Source organism: Cygnus olor, chromosome 10, assembly GCF_009769625.2.
Source record: "Cygnus olor isolate bCygOlo1 chromosome 10, bCygOlo1.pri.v2, whole genome shotgun sequence".
NCBI classification, from domain to species: domain Eukaryota; kingdom Metazoa; phylum Chordata; class Aves; order Anseriformes; family Anatidae; genus Cygnus; species Cygnus olor.
In genome coordinates this window covers 7,193,852-7,214,033 of record NC_049178.1, presented here as the reverse complement: position 1 = coordinate 7,214,033, position 20,182 = coordinate 7,193,852, and the positions used below count along the sequence as shown (strand labels likewise).

At 46.9% G+C, this 20,182-nt stretch overlaps 1 long non-coding RNA gene across 1 annotated transcript in view; it reads right to left on the bottom strand.

Moving 5' to 3' along the window:
* LOC121075716 overlaps positions 1-20,182 on the bottom strand; it is a 165,603-nt gene that overhangs the window by 76,432 nt on the left and 68,989 nt on the right. The window contains exon 8 of the long non-coding RNA XR_005823123.1: positions 1,609-1,715. This is a non-coding gene — a long non-coding RNA (uncharacterized LOC121075716). The remainder of the gene's footprint in view (positions 1-1,608; positions 1,716-20,182) is intronic.

Genomic DNA, 20,182 nt, shown 5'->3' with positions numbered 1-20,182 from the left:
TATCCTGAGTTTCCTCAAGCCCTTATACCCTGAGAAACTGTAAAAAAAAAATAAAAATAAAAATAAAAAAGAAGGGGAACAAAGCTGAAACATGTTAGTGCAAACCCAGCCTAGCTGATATATTACACTCAACAGGAACCTCCCCTCTTACTTCAGCAGGCTGCTTACCAGGCCAAAGGGAAACAAAATTAGCTCCTATCGACAGCTCTTCACTGAAATGACAGATACCCTCAGTGAAGGTTTCCATGTAAGAGACAGCCACTTTAACTCCACAGCCCAGGCCAGCATCTTCTCAGGCAGTCTGAGCAGAGAAGAGACGTGAAAACTCTTGCCTTCAGATGGGGAAGGGTTCACATTGAAGTTAACTGTGCGCACACAGGCAAACAGAAGTTCATCATCAATTTTCTTCTGCAGCTCTAATCTCTGGAGTCGAGGAATGCTTCAGATTCCCATCTTTACAGCATAACCCTTTATGCTCCTGCTTTGGAGGACACGAGTTTTCCGTTCAGGTCCAAGCAGAACACCTAGACTAAGGCTTAATCTCAAAGAATTTTTAATCACGTACCCCAAACATTTAACTGTGTGCCTAAACTCGTGTGCACGAGCAGCCTCGCTAAAAGCAGGCTGTAAGCTGAGCACCAGCTTCGTCAGACAGAAAATTATGCTTTGCCTAGAAAAAACAATTGTGATTGCACAAATGTGCAACATGGTTATAGAACTGCCTCTCCCAGCTGAAGCTGCACACATCTCCTAGCTCCTATTCCAATACAGACTACAAGCAGCAAACTGACCCATGTGCTTGTGTGGGGATGAGGCAGATAAGGAGGATAAAGAGAGGAAGAAACACAGGGCATGTCTACACTGTACAACAGAGCACAATGCCGGGTTGGGATGGCAGTGCTGGGTTGCTGGATTGTTGTGTCCATACATGCTGAGTACAAAAGTATAAATAAATATATGTACACACATACATATACGCACATTATATACATATGTACATGTATATACATACAATGTATATATATATTGTATAGATATTGTATATATACAATGTATATACATACATTAAAAAAAATGTAGGAGGTAAGAATGGCTCTGACAAAGCAAAATCAAAGGACAGCACCATTTTGCTGGCCCGTGGCCACACCAAGCTATTCCCTGGCACACCTATAATGCATAGGCCAGCTGGAGCACAGCGCTAGAAGAAAACTTAGGGCAAGCAGAAGGCAGGGTGGGAGAGGCGAGCACTTCTGTAACCCACACAGATGAAAAACAAAAAGGTGAGGAGTTGTTATAGTCTGTGGGTTGCTACATATTGGTGCAGCTGTGGCAATCCTTAGGGCAAGAGGAAGAATTTAAACAGAAACTCCTGAGAGTTGAAAAGGCCAGTCGTGATGAACAATAGAGAATTAAATCACGTAACGAAATCAACTCCTCCATAGCTTGCAGGTGCCCTGCACAGCCTTGGAAGCTGTCTGCAGCACCCAGGACATGAGGAAACGCACTACCATACAACTCATTCCCAATACTTATTCCAAGGGACACGTGTCCTTCCATCTCCTGCTCATTAACCTATGTAACTTAAGGCAGACACATCCCCTTGCTTACCTCTCCAGGGGCAGGACGGAAGAGGTGACGCGGGGCTGTGCATTCACAGGGCCCACCAGCTGCATGGGACAGACCTCGGCGATGGCTCGGTATCCCAAAGCAGAGCACTGGAAGGAGACAGAACCACAGAAACCTGACCTTTTACTCGCAATTGATCGCTGTTTTTTCAGGAACTTTCAAAAACTACAAGTAAAATTAAATTTTGCATTGATTCTTTGTGCCAAAATGGGAGAAGGGGAGAGGAAAAACAAAGCCCCTCTTCACAAAAAGGGGAGCAAGAAATTCTTTAAATCTTATCCTTACCCACAAGAGTCCCAATTTCAACCTTTTCTAATAATAATAATAAAAAAAAATCATCAGAACGTTGTGGCCAGTTTGCATTTTACTCTATTCCCTAGGACATGCATCTTATGGGCCTGGAAACAAGATGGCAGTTGTCAGAGAAACAGGCACATTTTTCACTTGAAGTGTCAGTTTTGCTTAAGGACCTTTCTCTCACCCAACAAGTGGGCTGTTTCTGGAAATGCTCTATTTCACACTGGCGTTCAGCCAGCAAGAATTTCACAGCTTCATTGCAAAAGGCCGAGGGTGGTACTGGACCATACCTCCACAGGTTCAGAACTGAGCCTTGACACTTATACATGATTTCACCACTCAAACCAAAAGCCAAGCCTCGTCTTGCCAATGCCCAATCTCTGCAGCTATTAACCATTCCCTATTGCTCCGGGCCTTCTTTTCAAGTGAGACTAGTTAATCAACAGCTGCAGGTGTCTCAGTATTCTTCTGCTCTTCACTACCCTCCCAGCGTCTTGTCCCCACCAGCAACTGAAAGGAGCCAGAATGCCTTATGCTTAAACTCATGCCGGGACAGGAAGGACAAAGTCACAAACAGGCGAAGATGGGATTATCTGCTTGGCTGCCGCTTGCTCTGAAAGAGTTGCAAAGTCCAGGATGGTAAAATTTCCATCTGAGCTTGCATTTTCTGTGATGTAACCTCTCCTAAATAAATTTAAAACAAAAACAAACAAACAAAACAAAACAAAATAAAAAAACCAGCTGCTAAAAACTCCCATACACACTGTCACTTGTGACTAGGCCTGTTATAGTCCACTAACATGATGAAGAGCTGGAAGCTTTTGTTCAGCAAATAAATAAAACACAAGCCTGTTTCAAGCACCACCAGTTTGGGTGGCACCGGCCCCAGGACTGCTGCTTGTCTAGCTTTTAGTTCCTTCTCCCAAAGGCAAATACCACCGTGACATTTAATTAACGGAAGCTTCCTGGGACACCCCTCTCGCAGAGAGAATCTTGGTTCCCCAGAAGTCAAGGAGATGAACTTTCTGCCCTGCCGCCCACTGGGCACACTCTGGCAGCCCAGGATTTCTCTTGGGGTCTCCTCCCTTGTCTTCCTGCTTCAGGACAGCAGGACCCCGAAGCCTTGGCCTAAAGGTGAGCGGTGCTTTGTGCCATCCCTGTTCCTCCTTCCAAAACCAGGGGAAGCCCCTCCTGCCCTGTCAGATCTAATTGGAAACAAGGGTTTGGGACCCACTTTTCAAAGGACGAGGGAAGCGCTGTATTTCAATTACAAGATCCAGCTTAACAAAGCCTCCTGAGGAGATGGAAGTTTCAGGAAACACTTATTCCCATTCAGCTAATCAGGACTGACACTAGTGCATTTCTCAGCTGCTTAGTTTAAAGTGTACAGCCACACTATCTAGGAAACTCATCTGAACTTCGAGAAGGAAGTCCTCAACATAATCCAACCCAAACTGCATGCAAGATCCATTTGTACTTATCTAGCCTAGATAATTTTTCTAGGGCTGTATTACTGTGGAGTTTTATATACATGCATTTGTTTTAAATATACTATCAGGCAAAAGGTGTGGCACGGGAACAGGCTCTGCAATGAGGAGGAAGAGGAGCACTTGTCCACAGAGTTTTTGCTTTGTTCACTGATGAATACTCAAGGCAAAACCATTTTTTCCTCCCAGAGAGACAAATTGGACCGGTGCAGCGACCAAGCTGACCAACTGTCTAGACCTGCCGAAGTGAGCCCCTCGTGTGGAGGGGGTTCTCAGAAAAACAGGAAGCCCCCCTCATTTGGACCTTTGGAAACCCTCCTGTGCCCAGTAGTGGGGATGGACGACGAAGAACACAGGCAACCCTGTCATCCCAGCAGAACCAATCCCCTGGGTCCCTGACAGGTTGTCCCCATCAGACAGACAACCTCCCTCCCACTTCAAGTTCTTTCGTAGCTCACAGAAAACAGATCCTTCAAGCATCTCAGCACAACAAATCCTGGGACGTGCCCCGGACGTAGGCTGAGCACAGCAGCACGGTGACAATGCTTTGGGCATGTCTTGGGAGGAGCTCTCGGCTGGCGCTGACCCAGCTGCCGAGTCACCTAGGGCAACTGCCTGCCGCAGCCAGCCCCGAGGACTCATTTCCCCACCAATAATTTCTACAGTGTTTGGGCTCCTCTCTGTTTACCTTAAACCCCAGCCATTTCTGTTAGTGCTGTGAAGGCGTGGAGGACTCATACAACTATTGTGCTGATCAGCACAAACTAGGCAACTGCTTCTCTGCAACTCCCTGCCTGGCACAAGCCTCTTATCTGTGGGCCCTTGGCAAGCGGGGTGCCGCTGGCTCTCTCCAGCTAGCCTTTGCCTCCACCACCTACATCTCTGTTTATGTTACTTTCCCAATGCAATTGCAAATATGATAAAGGTTAATCTGGTACAGAAGGTAAATAGGGTTACACAAAGCTGGATTTAGCAATTTAGTTTTATTGGCCACTAAGGAAGGCAATTCTTCGATGCAGGTAATGAGGAGATAGCCAACCCAGATAAAGGATCTGTGCAATATAAACATCCTCCCAAAAGCCTGCTCCCTGCTTGCATAAGCACTGTAATCGTGAAAGCAATTCTTAATGGAGCCACTTGGCAGAGGCCCTGGTACAGCAAGCTGTGAGCCTCTCCCTAGCTGATGGACCAGCTCCAAGAGCGTGTTACTACAGTGTAGTAGCGTAGCTGGAGGGGAAGAGGTGGAAAGCTGCATCAAGTCCGCAAGTAGAGGCACTGGAGCAGGGCCAGGCCTCCTCTGACATGTCACCTGTGTGGTTTGGAGCAGGTCACTTATCCCCTCTGTGCTCAACTCTGCATCTATAAATTGAAACTGATGGTTCTCCCTTTGTGCCCCATCTCTCTCAAGGGTTGTTTCTTCCAGACAGGTAAGTACTTCTGACTGAAAGTGTTACCGTCATTCAGAAGCTGGCAATAATGTTGCTCCTAATAAGTGAATTGTTATTTCTCCCAAGCTTCCAGTATTTGTTCACGGCCTTAAAGAAGGAAAGATCAAACAAATCAAGGTCTCAGTTTCCTGTGCCAGCCCTCTGTCTTCTTTCACCTGTCTACACCAAAACTTCGGACAATCCACAATGCTGAAAGGAAAATTTTTGCACCCCATGTTTTGTATTGTTTGGTTTTGTTTTCTCCTTTGCTATCAAATTTACCACAGAAGTGCCAGCTCTGCCTTACCTCTCAGCAGAGACACTGGCAGCATTTCACACTTTCCCACTGCATGGCCTCCAGTCAAGTCAATGGCTTGGCCACTACGCAGCAGGGCACATTCCTCAGCAGGTTCAGTCTGCTGCACAGCTCCAGTTTTCTGGCAGGCCAGGACCAAAGTACTCAAGCCAAGAGGCAGGGGGAAGTCTCAGGAAACTCTCTGGCCCTGTGTTTTCCACAAAGGATTAAAAAAATAAATAAATAAGTGAAGTTTAATTCACCTCAAAAGTCACTAACTGGACGATAGGTCTAGCAGTCACTAGCAGTGACAGGGTTTTCTTACCAGAGGTGAGAGAGGCGTAATAAACAGTATGCATTTACCAGCTGCAGGACAGAATCAGTCTAGGCATTCACTCAAATATCAGTTATGCTGATTTCCAATGCCATACACTAGGAGTTCCTCCTTGTCTGCATTCATTTATCTTTCATCAAGGATTTTGATCAGATTGGTCTAGGAATTTTCCCTATCCTACACACTCTAAGTAATTGCTGACGAACTACCATACTGTGAGAAGCAGAGCCGCGCACCGGGAAGTATCAGACTGGAAATGGGAGAGCTGTTTTCTAGTCTGCAGCCTGCCACTGGCCAACTTCTGATGTGTAACTTCTGTCCGCATGCTTCTTCTGCCCTCTATAAAACAGAGAGAAGTGTACTTCTGCAAAGTGCTTGGATATCTATGAGTAGGAAGTGCTGTATGACAATCGGGGGTTATTATGCAGAACATGACCCAGGCTGGTCTGCATAACTGGCCGTTCACCAGCTGTATCAGAGGCAAGTGATGTTAACGTCACATGGGCCACCATGGAATTACCTCCAGCTGGTACACAGAATATAATCAGACTGACTACACTTCTGGATTTTGAGATTTGTCAACAGGTGAGTTAAAACAAACCTTTGGCAAAAGTATGAAGCATACTTGTAAAGATAATGGGCTTTTTCTTGCAAGCACTGAACAATCTGGAGTTTAATCTTAATGCCAAATCTTCTGAAGCTAACATAAGAGTTTGCATCAGCATCAACAATCCATCAAGGATTTTCTCAGCTAGGCAGACCCCCTGGCACAAGGAAGATGGTTTGCTCTTGTAGGACCGCGACCTATAGCAAGAGTGCAATTTTACACTCTATTTCTTCAAAAAAAAAAAAAAAAAAAAAAAAAAAACCAGTATCATTAGCATTCACATTTGAGCCAGGACACCGTGCAAAGGCAGTAGCTTCAATACACACACTGCCAGGATCTGCTCGCAGAGGTGACACCACAGGGAGCCTCATGGTGCAAAACCTACTCAAGTGTCCTTGTTTTCCTCACTCACCCTTTTGTGCAAATCACTTTCAAATGCCCACATCACAGCTCGTGGACAAGCAGTTTGTTCTTCACTGAAGGTAAGAGGAAGGCTGCAAGCACCTTGGTATTGGTGTGTGGGGGTTGTGGGGTGGTTTGGTTTTTTGGAGCCATCCATTCAGCCTCAGCATCTTGATACACTCCGAAGTGGCATTACTGTGCCCAACTTTTTTTTTTTTTGGGGGGGGGGGCGGGATGTAGTGGGAAAGCTCTTTTGTAGTTGATCAGCATCTTGAAGTATAGCTGAATTGCCTTATTCCCTTTTCCTTATGCCTGGTAGCCTCTGACCTATGAGTTTGCCTTATTCAGCTTTAAAATCTCATCACCTATCATCTTTGGCCACAAAAAAAAGGTAATCCTGTCTGCAGTCACAGTCATTTTCCAGCTCCAGGACCGCAGCTAGTATCCACTAGAATTTAGGAAGCTATTTTGATTATTTTCTTTTTTTTTTTTTTCCAACCAGAAGATCTATTCCTCTGGGCGGCTTGAAGTGACACCTGATGCAGGATAAACCTTACCACGTGTTATTTAACTGGGTGAGCAACGGAGCAGCCCAGGCATTCTTCTGAGAGATCAAGTAACAACTGCTCTTCTATTGATCGTGAAGGCTAGCCTAAGCCACCAGAACTAATTCACAGTACAGGCTTGACACTTGTTTATCTGGAAAAACAATTGTAAAATGTTCTTTTGTGCCTGCAAGGACTGTGTAGGCAAAGTCATGGCTTTCTAGGTTACCTTAAAGGGCCACTCTTTGGCTACCTATTCCTTGCTCGGGAAGCAAGAGACACCTCGGGCGGAGTCTGACCAAGCTCAGGGAGCCCTGGGTCGTCCTGGCTCACAACTGGCTCTGAGCAGCCCCAGCCAGAGCTCTGGGTGCGCTTTCCCAGAAGCAGCAGAGTGAAGCAAGAAATTTATGTTTTCCCAAGGAAATTAGTTTCTTAAGGGCAAACTAATTAGGCATACAAGAGCCCCAAGTCCTTTTTGAAAAGGGAACTTGGGAATATAAATAACTTAAATCTTCCTATACTTTTTATGCATACTTCCAAACTGGGGCTTTTAAATAATCTGCTATTTTTTCATTTAGAAATAAATAATAATAATAGACCATTCAGTGCTATATTTGACCAGCTCCATTTACTTAAATACATCATTCCTCATGAGCACAATTAATAATAATAACAATGATAATAATAATGGACCATGCAACAGACCATCAGCATCTTCCCTGGTAGAGATGATGGCATCCCCTCCTAGCAAAAGGGGGAACAACCTGCTTGCAGATGCCTACCATGGGCCCCAAGCTGAAGATCCCTCATCACAGGGCCTAGGGCAGAGGCTCCCAGACCAAAGTGTGGTTTGGACTTCGCTATTTAACTCTGTGGCCCTAGCTAGAAACGGACGGACGCATTTCCCTGCTGTTTTGGGATGAAGGCGCTCACTGTTCAACAGCAGGGCCGGCGGGGCTCAGTTCTGGCCGCAGCCTCTGCTGAGCTGTGGAGAAGGTGGTGAAGATTTGGGGTAATAACAGGGAGGAGGAAAGAACGACCCAAAGCCAGCACAAAGCAGCATCTTTATAGAATTTTGTTTGGATGTCAGGCAGAGCAGGGACAACCATGCTGATATATCCATCGTGATACAGTTAGGGGAATGCTATTACTTTTACCCCACATCCGTTTCTGTGCTAATGCCCTCCTAGACACCTCTTTCAGTCACTGGTGAGATAAGGCAGCCTTTGAAATTAATTGTGCTTATGAGGAATTGTGTATTTAAGTAAACAGAATTGCTCAAATATAGCTCTGCCTTATAAACCACCTGCAATATAATTGTGCACGGAAAAACCTTATCTGAAAGTTCCTGAACTGCTAACTCATACCCTGTGTTCAAACACAGCGAGCTCTGAGCTGACATTGCAGAGTTCACCCTTTTCTAACACAGAAAGAAAAGGAGGAGACCTGGCTGTGATGAGATTCAAAAGCACGGGCTTTGCCAGAAAACAAGTCCAACTGAAGCTTTCAGACCAGGACCCAACACCAGGAATTCTCAGCCCGGGAAAAGGAAGCATTACAGATGGCTTCAAGCACAACCTATAAATCCACTAACTGCCACCAGATGCCAATGACATCAAGAGCTTACAGGGGTTCAGAAAACAAGTCGACAATTTCACATAAAAAAAACACCAGAAGCTGCTAAGCAGAGGACACCATGAGCCACACCGCCACCGGGGCCAGGAGAGCACAACCCAGAAGGAGCATTGTCGTGTGCTTGTTTCACGCACTGTGGCCACTGCTACTGCCAGTGCAGGACTGGACGAGCCCCTAACCTGGCTGGCAAGAGCCAGGCTTCCCTTTTTAAGGGGGGAGAAGAGGGAACTGGAGCCAAGAAGAGCCAGCACAGCCCGCAGGAGTATGCCGCCCTGCTCGCAGCACCCAGCGGCGGGTGGAAGCCACTTTCAGAAGCCTTGCAGGCTGATGAGGGGAAGGAATTGAGCTCCCCAGCACAGCCCCAGCCATCATCCCCATCTTCTTTCCATATCCCCACACACAAAGCCAGCTGAGGATACTTTCTGAACAGCCATATCACTGCTTACCCTTCCCCGAATGCTTCTTGAAAACCTCCAGACACGTGACATTATATCCCCCCCCAGGTCACCTGCTCCACTGCTGAATACCCTAAATCCACAGCAAAGAGGAGAGCAGATGCCAAACACGTGTGTGCAGGGTTAATACATCCCTAAATGAGTTGCTCGCCACTATGAACCAACCAGACATTAGAGGCGCTGTCCTGTTAGAGGTGACGTTGGTTAGCAGCATCTCAGAAGCTACTTTATGCTTTCTCCCCTCTCCTTGTCTCAGCCTTATCCAAGACATTTTGCAGGTGGCAAAAATCAACAGCACAAGGACAATTCTGTCCAGTTTAAGGGCATTCTCTGTAACAAATCAAAAACCTATGGAGATAAAACACCTCTCCCAAGGAAGACAATTTATTGTAGCTGTGCTTTTCATTAGTGAAGTGGAAGATGATGAAGAAACACCTCTCATTTTAAATACAAATCTCACCAGAAATAGACTGCTTAATTAAACCGTTTGTTTTTAAAGTGGAACTAGAGAGATCTGGCTCGCTCATGAAAATAAACCAGTTAAAATTAAAGTTCTGAGGCCTGCTATTTTCGGGACAACCTGCCAGCTTTTCCCACCAGGCTCCATCCCTTATATAGCAGATAACAACAGCAGGACTGCATTTCCAGCTCAGAAATCACTGCTGAGACTTCACCCAGGGCCAATGGACTTAGCCAGGCAATGTCACTCTCTTTATTGCTAAACAGCACAGCTGCATAATCTTGGTGATTCATTAAAATAATAAACACCACACAATAAAAACGTAAAATACTCAGTATTTGCTGGGAGAAGTATAATAGCTTATTTACCTGTTAAACGACACCCTGATAGAGATTTATGTCACGTACACCATTTACAAGAGTACAACACTATCCAAGGTGACTGTCCTGCAGGTTTTTGATCACCGTAATCTTATTTTTGAGCAAGTCGTACTGGTGCAGCTTGAGAAACAAGCAGCAAGGCCTTATCGCATGAATTAGCTCTCTTCGAGGCAGTGCTAATGTTGATAAGATGCCTGGTGATAGTGCGTTGTGCAGAGGGATAAGAAAGGCAAGTGACTACGTGGAACCCTGACTGGACACGTGAACTTCTGGCAAAGGATTTTCCTGGCAGAAAGCAGCTCAGGTGAGCCACTGTGACATAAAGGCACCACAGACAAGAACAGGGGGCAACCAAAACGTCACGGGAGACAGCTGCTAACCATAACATGAACATCAACCCACAAGCCCAAACCTAGGCAGCAGTCCTTCCTCACCAAGTTTGCTTTGCTGCTCTTCCACACCTGAAGCCCAGTTCCGTGTGCTGAATCCATGCAAAGCCCAGTTTCAGATTCACTTTCACTGGCTGCTTTCAGAAGACTTGGGCTCATGAGGCAAACGGGCACGCGACAGCTAAGCTGCTACTGACAGCTACCCTGACCCTAGAACTGCAAGGTATGGGCACTGAGAAACTGGCAGGCACCTGTCTGCTGCCCCAAATTCCTTGTGCCTGAGCACAGACCTAAGTCTTCTCCTCTCCTAAGTCAGGGCTGAAGGCTCTCAGAAATATGCTGAAGATATGGTTCCTGGTGGTGTGATACTGCATAACAGGATGAGCCATCTATTTAGCAACAGGATCGGCTCATCCTCCTTTCAGTTGAGGGTCATTGCTCTTATCGCACTATCACCATGACACGCATTTTTCCCTCCTACTGCTGGAAATTGGTTTGATCAGAACCAATGAATCATGAAGCCAGTAATAAGAGGAGTCACAAAGCTGACATTGAGAGGCTCAAATCTCATGGTGCTTGTAGCTTTCCTGCACGAGGAGAGATGCAAGTCTTTCCCTCCTCTTGAAATGAAATGGCAAAACTGCATCCAGCAGCCCATGCTGGAGGAGAGGGGGATCCACATATTCAAGCTGACAAGGAAAATACACCCAGAACGCCCAAGCGTGAAGGCCGATAGCACTGCAACACATTCTAGCTAATTATGCTGTAAATGAGCTGCTAGAGATGGAAAAGGGACGAATGGCCATTTTTAACCTATGTTCTGAAACAGAAACAAAATTAAATCCTTTACCTCTGTGCAAACCTAAACATAGTGTTTTGGAAAGCATACATATCATACTCAACACACTTGGACGAAAGGAAAAATAGAACAAGAGCAGCAAGCAAACCATCAGCAAAGCTGGTAACAAATCCACCTCCCTCCTTCGACCCAGCCCAATGAAGTGTTTTGGTGCTATTTGCCCTCACCGAGTTGTTTTTCATTTCCGAGTGTTTGTGCAGCTCTCAGTGCCTGCCCGGGACTGGCGAAGGCACTCCTATCACGCTGAAAGCCTTTCTTGCAACAAGCCTGAACAGCTTTGCCTTTGGCATGTTACATCTGACATTAGATTTACTGCAGCTGCAACAGCACAGCAAATAAATCTGCTATTTGGTGGCTGTAGATTTTGCCCAGATCCCTTCAGACAACAGGAAGGCACACACTTGACTGACGGTTTATTTCAGCAGTCATTTCTCCAGGGCATGGTATTAATATATCTTCATTGTTAGTCAAATACCACCCCAGCCTAAGCACTCTGGCAGGCAAAATCCTATCCCATAAAACCACGAGCCTCAGTCCAAGACCCAAGAGGCTGCTGTGCCTGTGGAAACTGCACTTTTGGGATGCCCAGCCCATCTCAAGAGACTTTAAGACAGTGAAGGACAAAGAGTAGAAAGCTCAGAAGAAAACAGCAGCCAGGAGGTGGCTGCTGCTCTTGGCCACCTCCATAACACACGATGCTTTTAAGAAAGCAAAGGAAACAGCTTAGCAATGGAATCTGTTGCTGTTATTAATGCTGAATGGAAGTTTTCTTCCCTAACAGTTCCACAGCGAACCCATGGGGAAGCCTGGCTGCCCACTAACCCCTGTGGCGAGCACTGGGGAGCGCTCTCTCCTGATCCCTGCAGATACCATTTTACAACTTGAGGCACACAGTTTGATAACCCTTATCTGAACTTGCTCATTATTTGTAACAGAGTTGCCTGGATGCAGAAATCACCTCGATGACTTCCCGTAACACTGGATTCCACTAAGCTCAAGATTCTGGAGAGGAATTGCAGACACCTGCTCCAGGTTCAGCAGCCATCTGAAGAAACATTTGTCAGCCCAAGTCCCAGCATACGGTGCTGATCCTGTGACCCGTTCACTTCTCCATGCAAACTCTGTTTGAATGACATAACTTCTGATGCTCAGTCTGTCACCAGAGCCCTTCAGTATTAACTTTTTCTCAGAGCCATTGCTAATGGAGCCACATCAGTAGATAAAAATCTCAACTTTCAAAAACAGCAACTCATTGCTACATAGAGGATCTCTTAAACAAAGCAAAACAAAAAAGGAAGTTGATTCTCAAGTTGCAAACACCAGAATGCAAATCAAAGACAATTTCTATTCATTTATTTAAACTATTATTTTCATGACATATTCTGAGGGTGGAAAAGTACCGACATGATTTGCCAGATCTCTTAAACGCACAACATGAGAAAAATCTGGAGAACAAGGAAAATGCTCAAAAAACAAAAAGCTCCAGCGGCCAACAGAATGAGGCCTGACACCACAAAGATGGCCAGGAAGCTGAACTGAAGTCCAAATTCAAGCTGAAATTCTGATTTCCTTAATGCAGAGGCAGATAAGAGATTTATCAGGAAGAGTTAACATCTCAGCCACTGTATCAAACAACTTATCTAAATCTCATGGTACAGAGGAAAAAAATGAAGAAGAGCTAATGGAGGTCAGCGAGGCTCTTCAAGCACTGCTTTTCCCAACAGCCATCGCACAGAACGTGGAGATTGCAACCCCATCGCCTGCTGGCTATCCCAGGTCAGACTGCTAACACAGCCCCACTCCGGGCTGGAACAAAGGCAAAGCCCCAGGCTGCCATCCCGCACCTCTCCATCTCCAGCCGGCCTCCCGCAGGCCAGAAAGCACAGACCTCTCGCTGGACCCACAACTTGTAGCACAGCGTTTTTGTAACCCTCCTCTCGAAAACAGTTTGGTTATATATTGCTGTCATAAATCCAGCCTAGCAACAGCTGGGACAGATTTACAGAGGATGTGTTTTTTTATGACAATATTATTCATGGTGTGTTAGCCCTTACAATGTGTTTAGCCAAGGGGGAAAAAAAAAAAAAAGAAAAAAAGATAAGATATCCTCTAGTTGATTATTGACAGATACTTGGCAGCCTGCGTCTCCAGCACTGTATGGTCACAAATAAAATTAATGCAGCCTCTGAAAGCACCAAGTCAGTAACTTGGCCATGTCAGACTGGGGAGTGATGTGGACTGAAGAGGACAAGGGCAATCATTTGTAACAGGCACTGCATTTTTGTCTCTTGGGCGAAAGCTTGTCAGAGGAACCACTGGCCCAAGAAGTGTGCAGCAAACACTCACCCCGAATGGCTGCAGTCAGGTCTCCGGAGTGTAACAGCAGGGAGAAGTGATGCCTGCTCTGGAGGCACCGCAGGCACTAGCAGGGAGGTTTTGGTGACACATCCCAGGAGGCTATGCTGGACATCAGTCACAGATGCCCGTGCAGGACACGGACAAAAAGCCAGCCCTGCTTCTGCCCAAAGAACACTTTGCTAACACATGATGCTGTGGCTGCCTAGGCAACGGCATGGGCGCCTTTAGCTAAGCCACAGGCGACACAGATCGGTGCCTGGCTGTTAGGATTTACACCACGCAAGACTTCAGGAGACGCGGATACAACTGCAAAGCCACTGGAGAGAACAAAAGGCAAGAACCAGCCCCAGGCTGTTCGACATGCCGGAGACCCTAGAGACACCACTTGGCTTTCCAGGCAAAGCAGAAGATCCAAATCACGGCACTGAACTGCTCCTCCTCAGCAGCTGAAGCCTTGCTACTCCCCAGGCTGCGCCTCTTCAGCCCTCCTGGTTACGAGCAGGGGGAAGCTTCCAGCGGGCAGAGGGAACTGCCAGCAGCACTCCTGGCCCTGCCCTACCCTGCCCATACCACCCCTTAAAAAGGGATAACGGGGACGGGTCAGGTCCCCACTTCGCTCACACAGCTGCAGTTAGGACATTTATGGTCCATTTTGCCTTGCCTCTATCCAACAGAGTTCAGACGCTGCTCACGGATGGCATCCCTGTTGTGCCTTATGCAGCTGTGAAGTCTAAACCTAGGACCATGGCATGCAGGGACTGTGTCTTTCGGAGGGTGAGCTCCCCCAAAAATGGGAAGACAGTGGAGAAATCTGGAGTCTTCAGCAGAAATACCAACAAATCTAGAAGACTGTTCTCAACACCTTTGCCCAGCATAATGCTCTGGCCGGAATGTGCCTGTCTTGCCTCCTTGCCTGCGCATCACCACTTGTATCTCCTCTCAGTTGGTTTGCCTCACCCCCCTTCAAGCCAACACTGCTCATGTAGGTACAGAAGCACCACAATAAGATTTACAAAACTATTTTTTTGTCATCTCATTTCTATTGTGCTCCGAGCTGAGGATCTCTGCCAATAACACAAGCGAGAGACTTTTTTGGTTAACTGGGCAAGCTCCTCTGCTGGGACTTACAAGGGCTAATTTCAAGCCTGAGTTTATTTTAATCTTGGTCAAGTCACTTCATCCCTCCAGAGCTTTTCCTTCCAGACTCGCTTTTTTATTGTTGACTATTAGATAAAGATGAACCTAGGCCAATTAAATAACAGTTCTTCAATTAGCTTTTACTTCCCAGCAGTCATGTGAAATCCTGCTTGCTTGCACAGCAGAAATTGCAAGATCCAAGGTGAATTACTGATCTTGCACAGTTCGCCATGTTCACGATTCCCTCATCTAGAAATAGTAAGACAATCAGAGATCAGAGAGAGCTTCTCTGTTTCCTTCTAGTTATATCCTGAAGTATTGTTTTAACTCTCATTCATCATTTGTTTGCTTTGCCTGTTGGGTAGGTACCTCACTGCACCCCTTCGTGAGACTTCTTTTGGGTAACACCACACGTGACTTAACTCCTGCACTGCCAGACACTAACTCTGCAAGCACCCTGGCTTCGCCAGGCTTTCCAAAGGATGCCTGCTGCTCAGACATCCTTACTCACAAGTCACTGAGCTGGGTCATCTCACGTAGCACATGCACGTACTGCGCAGCAACTCCATTAGCAGGAACCACGTGCCTTTTGGAGAAAAAGATAAATTATTAGCTGTTATAGAAACCAGACCCCCCCAAAAAAAAAACTTCTAACAAGGCACCTGAAAGCCCAAATGTGTTTCTGTTTGTGAATCTCTATTAGGCATTAGCAGCAAAAGCCTGAATGTAAACAGCCAGTACCTTAGTGCAGTCGGCACTGTTGTCATCGTGGGGGCTGTGGGGGCCTCCAGAGACGCAGTGTCCTGCCCTGGAGAGCCCCTCACTGCAGGCAAGAAGCAGAGGCCATGGCGCAAGCAGAAAGCACAGCTCGGCTCCGGAGGGGCGCAGCCAGACCCCAGCAGAAACCAGCAGTGAGGGGATTAAATGAAATAAAGGCCAGTTCTCCCACAGGAGGGAAAGATTCATCTTTGCTCCTGCTAAGACCTTCTGAAGGGGCTAACTGCTCTCTCTAGGGCACTGCATTCCCCGAACTCCAGTTATTCAGAGATGTGCTTCTCCTGTTTCATCTGGTTGTGATACCAGGTGGGTGAAACCGCAGCGCAGAAAGGAAAAAAGCCAGCAGGCCCTGTGCTGCGTGACACAGGCAGTGACGCATATCAAACAGGAGACTTCAAAAGCCCTTATCGAGTGCAGGTCTGGGTGATGATGTGTCTCCTCAGAGAAAGCTGATAGCCTTGAGAGACAAAGGGCCCCGAGAGCCAGGAATGCCTGCCGTCATTAAAGGTTTGGGCCTGTTCCCAAGACACAAGAGGCAGTGTCTCAGAACGGAGGCTGCTGCCAGGGTGGGAGATAAGAGCACAGAAGAAAGAGATGCACTTGAAAAACCTTTTCCACCACTCTTCCCACCACCTGCCTGTTGCACCAATACGTAACTTTGCTCACTCCACGTCCTTCATTTCTTCTTCTCCTCATCCACCGCCACTACGGTGCCCAGGCACAGAGGCTGCACCAACGCCCGGCAGCTTCCAGGCCTCAGATGCCTTTCGGAAAACTCCACTGCTCCAGCCTGGGCCTTGGTTTAACCCAGGGCGTGCAAACCCAAGGACCAGAGCTCACAGGGATGCAGAGGCATCCCAAGGACAGATGGCCAGCTTCAGGCAGAAGCCAGCAAAAAATATACAGAACCTATCTTGCAAATTCAGCCAGGAAGGAGAGAGCTGCACCAGATCCCACCAGAGACCTGCTGAGGACTCGGGCAGGCAGGCTGCCCTTACTGCTGCTGTAAGTCACCTGGCAGAGAACCTCCTGAATGTCCCATTGCACAATTATACTTGCCACGTTTTCTAGCACCTTAACCCACGCCTCAGATAACCTTCCCCTTTAAAAGCACCGGGAATCCAGGTGAAGAAATGATGAGTGGAGGGAAGAGACTGGAGGGAAGACAGAGAGCCTGGCCCCCAAGGAGGATTTCCCTCCTGTGTCCTACGCACATAAGCCCAGGCTACGGAGGACACACATCAGCAAAACCATGGGTGACCGGTTCTGACCTTCAGCTTGCACCAGCACAAGGCAGATAATGGAGAAGGCATGGTGTGATGGCTGTGCCAGGTCATCCCTTCCTAACTGCCCTCTCCCCAGGGTGCACTTCACACTCGGGCACACTGAGGTGTCGCAGAGCCCTCTGGCAGGGCTGGCAGACAGCACAGGCAGCAGTTCTGGGTGTTGCGTTCACGGGCAGATGCACGGCAGCCCAGCCCAGCCCCACCAGGACACCCAGCTGACACTGCGCTTTAGCAACCTCAGGCTCTGTTCTTGTCTGTGGTTTGTGACTTCCTTTCCTTGCAGGTGTTAAAAATACTGATTTACTTCAGTAAACCCTGTTACAGGGACTGCCAGTGCTCTGATGCCTCATGGGGTCATGTCATTTGTGACCTTCCATTTCCTACCCAAGTCACAGCTGCCGACAGGCTTGGGGTAGGTACGGTACAGACAGGGGCTGTTCTGGCAGCTTTAAGGAGCCACAATACAGTATTCACTTCATACTTGGGAAGAACAAGAGGCTTTTTGGACTCTCAGGCATTCGTTCATGAGCTGCCTTCAGTGCTCGGGTAGCCACATAGCAAGCCTGTGGCTCACGCTGCCCTGAAACGGTCAAGGAGACAAACCACCACCACGCTTCCTTTCATGCAAACACACGGGAGCACCCGAGAACAACCACCAGACGTGGGGAGGACTTGGTACACTCCTGGATACTGCTTACTTCTCACTGCTTGCCAGCACAAATTTTCCAAAAGGCTCCTGGAAGCCTGCGTGTCCCGACACGAGGTGGTCAGGAGAATCAGCGCAGGGCTGCAGGAGGCAGCCTTCTCCTCTTACTTCCTGAAGTTTGGAAACACTATTTCAAAGAAAGTTGCTCAAAGCAACCCAGCTAGGCAGCTGCCCTTAATACAAGAGAACTGCTGCTCTAGCAGAAACTGCTACCATATTGCTGGCAAGCACTGCTTGTAGCATTGCCAGTACTAAGCTAGTGATGATTAGCAATGCTGTTAGACAGGTCACGCTTCTGATGCGTCTCACAACAGGCAGAGGATAACTGCCCAAAGCCTGTGTAGCTCAGGACTTGTAGGCAGCCACCTTAGAAGGCCAGCTGCGTAGGGTAACTGTAGCTGCAGAGTTTTACATGCAAAGGAGATCAGCAGTTCTCTATGGGGACACCTACACGCCCTTTCCATTAATTGCATCAGTAGTACCTTGCAAGGAGAGCTCTGGGCACTCGAGCAGCAAAACCTAAGAAATGCACACTGCTGGCAGATGAAATCGCTGGCCAGGATCCGCTCTCTGCATTTGCTTCCAAACTTGAAGGTGTACAGTGAAGAAACCACAAGTAATCATTCTTCAATGAGAGAACCTCGACAGAGGGACAAGGTTTGGCTTTCCTTGGTGCCTTCCAAAGTCCCAGAAAAGAGAGGATATTACTTCGCTGTGGAAATCTCATATGCAGTGTTACAGCCACAGAAAATAATAAAGAGGGCGTTGATGACAGAGAAGACAAGGAATAGTTCCAAAAGTTATGTGTTCCTGAAAAAACTACTATTTTTCCTGATTATGACTATATTTAGGGACCATGTAAATGCCAACTATCAGGTTAAGTTACAGATCTGTGATTGCCTGGCCTTACACTTCCCCCCTTTAAAGTTACAGCACAAATTCTGCTATACCCTCACAAAAACCTGTGGAGCTTCAAAGTCTGGAAAGCTCCTACTTTTCAGTCTTGCACCTCCAAGTACTACTGACCAGATAGCACAACAGCTAAAAACTAACGTGAATGTCACTGGATAAGTGCTTTTGATGGAACTTCAAGAATAGATGGGAGAGCAGTTTAGCGGATTTTTTTTATTTTTTTTTTTATCTTTCAGTCTGAGAGTTTCTTTGAATCCAAAAATGAAAGCACAAAAGCTATCATTGTAAAATCCTGTAAGATGTTTTAAAATGATTTGAAGGGTCCTTTACAAGCCGAAAGATTTGAATTTCTCAGAAGCTGGGCTGCTGTCCCTTTCTGATGATAACAGTCAGGTCCTGTGCACAATAATTGAGGAAAAGTGAATTCCAGTTCTTCAGGCCAGTACTCAGAGCAGAAAAAAAAAACATGCCCCAAATCAACAGGGATGCTGGAGCACTGGAGAAGCCCACAGCAGAATGACTGAGAGCCACACCACCATCTCCAGCCAGCCCAGCTCAGGCCATTTTCTGAACATCCCCCAAGAGCACCAGCGCCGCTCACCTTCCAGGGGCACGCCAGGGCCCTGCCCGAGCTGCCTGTTCACAGCCACCACTTGCTTACTGGGACCAGTACGAGTAGGTCATGCAACACTTGCAGCAGAGAGCAGTTGGAGTTGTGCCGCCTGCTGGCTCCAGAGATGCAAGCTGGAGGCCAGGCATCCAATTTCTGGTGAAGAGAGGCACCACTACATTTATTTATTTTTTTAAATAGAGCCTGGACATGGGCCTTGCAAGGCTAAAAGGGACGATGCCACACTAAAGAAAGAAGGAACTCCATCTTTCTCTTCAGACACAGCCCAACTCCATGTTCTGGTAGTAGGTGTCCACAAAAATTATTTCTAGAAGTCCATTTTACATATTTAGAACGAAACAATGTCAGCTATTAGAGAAATCCAGCAAAGAGGGGAAAGGGTTCTAGGTTCTTGGTACAAGCATTACGCCCTATTCATCCACCAGGATTGCTCAGAGGAACACAGGCTACTCGTGTAAGGCTCCTCTCAGCTCCAGGTGATTTTGAAGCATACAAAAACGTACCAGTGAAACACAGCATCGCCTACAACCTGCCTCAGGAGCAACCATTCTGCAGGAGGAGCACTCAGACTGTGAGTGGCTGCCAAGGCACAAGTGACCTGTGAATCTGAAAGAAGAATACTTGCAAAACAGGCTTTAGAAAGCAGACCAGATACTGTGAGATATATTAAGATGCAAGAAGTACTTCAAGAACAGCATCTTACCAATGTGTTCTGTTAGGAGTAATGGGTAAATTAAAAGAAAATGGCTTTACTAGTTAGTAATCATTCAAATAATTGCCTTGAATAAAGCCACATTCAAGATGAATTTAGCTCTGTATCTCTCCTCGAAATTCTGTATTTCCATTTTTCCCATCTTTGTTTGTATCCATTTATTCTCCCAGCACCTGAGTGAGGCAAAACAATTTAAAAATCCTACAGCTTTGCCTGCGTTGTTGTTGGGGGGGAAGGGGAGGAGGGAGTTTTGTTTTAGTTGTTTACTTACAGGGCAGACTCTTCACATCTGTAATTTCTGCCAACCCCAACATGGAAACAAAGAAAAAGGGCTATGTTATTAGAGAACAGGAGAAGGATACAGGTCCAGTCACTGGCTATCCTACAAGAGCCCTTTATTGGGCAAATCAGATTGACAGAGGTTTTCAAAACGTTCCGTATCTCAGAAACAGGTCAATAACCAGG